A 5,509-nucleotide genomic window follows, 5' to 3' on the forward strand; every position below is an offset into this window, starting at 1 on the left:
ATCATAGATTTCTGGCGTGCCCTAGGGACGCAACTGTGGACAGCGAATTTAGGTGCCTTAGACAGCTAGGCCACCCTGGTAAACTCGCCAGGATGATGCCTCGGTCTTACGTCACGATGTTTCGTTATATTTCAAAATGACATCATTTTCAATGACGTGCATGATGTCATATAAAATCCACTAAGTGAAGATTGTGACGCATAGAAACATTCTTTCGCTGCATATTCACTGTGTCCTTCAGGATCTCAGGAATACCTAGCAAGATAAGGTTATTGTGTGTAGGATAGAACACGACTCCGAGGTTATGCTTGGAGATGTGAGGCCCGAGGCGAAAGGGGAGAGATACTGGAAGACCGACAGCGCGAAGTGCTCGAGGTCTTACCCTGCCGATCGCCGAGGGTGTTACATCCCTAGCATAACTGAGGAGTCTTTAATCTATCTTAGAAACCGTTGGGAAAAATCTATTTAGTTTAGGTATACAGTTTACTTTATGAATGATGTGACATACACTCTTCAAAAAATGAAACGCACAGGTAGTATTTAGTTCATTGAACCCGACTACACAAAAATCCGGTATATAAATTGGATATATGTTATTGGAAAATGTTGGTGGCCTGATATTCGACAAACTGTGCGTCAAAACGCAGCCATTGTCGATTTGAAATGTCTTAAACGGCATTTTTTTCACACTTGTTAAAAAATGTCATGGAGGAAAACAGTAAAGCAAAATGAGCGTTGGTGCCATGGAATTTGAGAAACTAGAGACGAGTGTGGTTTAGCGATGAATCACGGTTTCTTCTTCACCGGCGAGGTGGAAGACAACCTGTTTAATCTCGTCGAAATGAGCGTTTTGTCCCACATCGTGTACGAGTACATTCGACAAATTCGGTTGCGGTAGTGTCATGGTGTGCGGGGCCATATCCTACACCACGAGATCTGACTTGGATGTGGTTCAGGGGAATTTGACAGCAAATCGCTACATGAGTCAAATTCTTCAACTTCCAAAATTTCATATTTGTATCTATGTTATTAAATTAAATACATCTCTTAGGTAGCATAAATTTACTAAAAATCTACCTGTGCGTTTCTTCTTTTGAAGAGTGTATGTCGATCGTTTTCCTAATATTATGCAACAAAAACATTTAACACATATAAGTTTCTTGTAAAGCAACCAGATGCATCCAAATATGTGCTGCACGTGCAAGGACATAGGACGTTTTACAAAAGACAACGTGTTCCGCTGCGTTACATCATGCACTGCCAACGAGCTCACAGATATTTCTTTCTTAAACCAGTAAGACAACTAAATCTTCAATCTATTGTACACGAATCACAACCTCAATAAAAAACAAACAAGAATTTTTCATTTAGCTTATATTTTCACTTAAATCAACCAATGCAACCATTTTATTGAACGTTATTATTAAACTAAAAGTGCCCAAACAGCCCTAGGAGTTTGAAAACATTCGGCTTTTCCGAATTCCACAATATCACAACGGCGCAGTCTGGAATGATTAATACTTATTTGTTTTTATTTTACTGTTTTTGTGTAGGTACATAAATATGATTAGTTTACGGCTTGAACTAGGGGTATAACGCTAACCTCATGTTCAGTGCATTGCGCTACTCTTTGCCATGATATGAGTATTGTATCACGAAGTCAATACAAAATGATACACGTATATTTTTGGGTGACGTGGATGACAGTTCCGTGTGGGTGACAGTTAACGTAAAATACTGTTTTCTGTCATTATGTTCAAGAAATATCAAGCCACGTCTTCCTTGACCTATGTCACTCTGGACTTTCACGAAACATTTCAGATTTTTATCAACTGACAACAAAATCTTTACCACATAAATTTGGCCATAAATCCAGAAATCTTATTTCAGATTGGAGCACAAAGTTACATAAATATTCTAAACAATTTAGAGAAAATATATACGCCCCCCCCCCCCCCCCCCCCCCATCCCCACACGTCTGAAATCTGCAACTCTGCACACACAATATGCAATATGAGTATCTACAGAAAAATGTCACTTTCTTTACATCGCTTGAGCATTAATGTGATGATCATGAAATATCTATATATTCCAGAAAATGGTTAGGAGTTTTTAGAAGATGAACTTATGATATTATCACATAGCTTGTTAAAATAAGGAGAAAACATTCTCGAGAGGTACTAAAAAGTACATATTCTAATATATTTACATACTTGATTATTTATTTTAACAAGGGTATAACTGTTAACAATATCAAATAATTGTGTGTATCAACATCCCCGCATGACGGGTGTTGTTACACCTCACATTGCACTATAAACAATGGCACCATTTATCACTGGCTCAGGTTACAAATGTACAAATAAACAAGTAAATCTGATCAATGACACCTGCAGACAGACTTATACAAATTATCAAAATGTGTTCAAAATGTGTTTAAGATTGTACAAGTTATCAGATCACATCTGCGTAAACATAAATATTCCAACAAGTGTCACTTACTAGATTTACTTCAATCAAACATGCAACGCCAAAAACATTTTCAAGTCGTTTGCTGGGATTTGAATCACGGACCTTCTCATCTAAGGTTGTAATCTTCGTTCACATGACCAAAGAGTTTAACCCTTTTGACAAGGTAAGGGTTGCCATATGTGGGCTGACTCCACACCCTGCTTCATTATGCTGTTACTGAATGCATCAGTATATTGCTAAGTTCCATTTCTGAATAGGATAAATAATTTATAATCTATTTGGTTTTTTCCCATGTTGCACCAGGCAATGAATCAATGCGTCCCTGATTTGATTTTCATGACTTAAACACGTGGTCCCCCATAACAACATAAGAGAGGTTAAGACAAAGCCGTTCCAAGCATGATTTCATCAGCTCCATGTACAATAAGAATCCTGAGCTAAAGACTTGACTGCCTGTAACATACATTAATATGATTCTAATTACAGTAAACTACGTTTATAACAAACACGCTTAACCCGAACTGACCGATATAACGAACTTAAGTTTTAGTCCCTGTCATTTGTTGTATATATGCTGTATATGCTTATAACGAACAATGGTTACAAACTATAACTGGTGGTCCCTTTGTGTTCGTTATAACCATAGTTTACTGTACTTGTGATACTTGCTGAGTTGGAGTCATGTGAAAAATCAAGGTGTTTCAATACAAATTTCATTCTGAGAGATCGTATTTAGAGAATAGACAACACTGACCAGTAACAATAGATAACAGGCGCTAACCAGGCGACAGGTAGACAATGCTGACATGCATGGACAACTGAAAGCAGCTAATTCCAGGAGCAAGTCAATATACATGAGCTTAATACGTTAACATAGTCGCAAATTTGACAACACGATTCACTAACTGTTCTGTTGAAGCTGCTGCTATTGCATTCAGCCAGACTTTATCTTGTACAATCATGGATTGAAAAGTTGAAATGCAAATAGGTTTCTAAGATGTTGGGTGAAAAAATGTATATTTACATTTTGATTCATTTAGGGAGGAGGTGAACGTTGAGCACTTCGACAGAAATCCCCTCCATGAATCGACATGATGGACATGATGGACAGTACACAACCTGACTAAAAGTACACAGCTGGTTCTTTTTGGTCCTACTCTTACTGAGATGAGAGTTGTATGAGATCAACACAAATCTGAAGAAAGTTTTGGACATTTAAGCCAACATTTTGTCCCACATGAGGTTCTCATATTAAAGTACACATATATACAACAAAGGTTCAATTGCGAGAAATCCACTCAAAATGATTCTACATGATAGAAATATGTACAGATCTTAACTCACAGATGTGCCAGTTCCACGCAAATACCTGGTACCTTCACTCTTTGATTGACCCTAAGGGGCCGATCATTTGATATTCTGGTGGGTATTTGGGATTTTGTATCGAGATTATATGTATATTTTTCAGCAACAGCTACAAAACCAGAGTATTTTTTAAAACTTTGACCCTGATTCCTGTAAAGAAAAAACCTTGCAACAATGTAATTTGTGTGGCAGGCAATTTTTTTTCAACAGTCCGAAGCCTGTTTACCCTTGTCAAGAATTAATGTGGACAATGTCTTTTCTTCGACAAAATCCCAGTTACTACTGATAATATGTGGACAGATAAAGTTCAAGCAGTGTTCAAGTAGTAGAAATGGATAGACGAGAAATGTGACGAGTATCGGATACATACAGCATCCGGAAATACAATGTATGCTGTGACTCTAATGGTGATTAGAGGTAAGGATATGTGAACCTCTGTTGTTCTTGAAAGACTAGTTGATAGACTGGTGACAGTTTTCTCCACGATGTCTTATTGGCATTTCAGATATTAAGGGTTTTTTTAATTATTGATACACACGTTACCTAATACTGCTTTAAATGAGTAGCTGGTGGTACTTTTTCAACCAATATTCTATTCTATATTTGTCCTGATTTGTATTTTATGTCCTTTTATCATTCTAAAACTGAAAGTATAATATATAGCTTTCACTCCATAAGAGGCGAAACACACTCATATTGAAATATTGATAAAAACTCAATGTTTACGTGTCATAGCATAAAGTATCACGTAACAATATGGTTCAAAAGAACTAATATATCTTAAGCACTGTATTTCATTCATAACATATGTTGATAATAATTATCATGCATTGTGTCAATGTCGAACTGTGAGTCAGTGGTAAGATACATGCTTATCGAAGTCATACGTAAAATGTTCCCAATAAAGAAATTAGTTTCAATAATGAGACATTTGCTTTTCTGAGTGTAATAGATTACTATAATTGTGTTTCCCTTTCGTATTTCTTTAAAAAAATGAAAATAATTGGAAAGTAAAAAGGGCGCCATGTTAACAGACGTGATGCACGTGTACAATGTTTTCAGTATTGTTCGAAAATTATGCACATTTCACTTTTCGCTGACAAGCTAGGAATTTCAGAAGAACAAAGGAGTGTTGTTAGTTTCATCTTCGGAACACTGCTGAAGATCTAAAACACAAGTTTACATAAATTGCCTTCTTCAGTTTGTCCATGTATGGACACTTCAATTGCACCTCATGATCATTAGTGAGAATGAGAGTATTAAACACATGCACGATGGCCTATGGATATTTCTTATGATTATGGAATGGGTTTTAGCCAATGAACTGTAGTCATACTCATAACGTAATCAACACAAATCAGAATATGCATGTATCTTTATGATATCTAGGCTAACACTTCTCATATTAAAGTACATGCAACAAAATACACTGCATTGTTCAAATCTGCACTGCAGTAAATTGTTAAGATATTTCCAAATTTTGATAAAAGCTGATCAATGTTTCAAAATGAAATCTGGCTTTAAAATTGGGTAGCTAACTTCCGCCCAATACACAATATGTTTTTCCAACAATGTTTCGTTTGGCAAGTATTCAAATGTTTTCAAAACTGACAATCACCAAGAGAGATAATCCGGCAAAGGAGATCATCCATATTTGCCAGGGGAGGCAACT

Source organism: Haliotis rufescens, unplaced genomic scaffold (assembly GCF_023055435.1).
Source record: "Haliotis rufescens isolate VD_foot unplaced genomic scaffold, xgHalRufe1.0.p SCAF_5, whole genome shotgun sequence".
NCBI classification, from domain to species: Eukaryota; Metazoa; Mollusca; class Gastropoda; order Lepetellida; family Haliotidae; genus Haliotis; species Haliotis rufescens.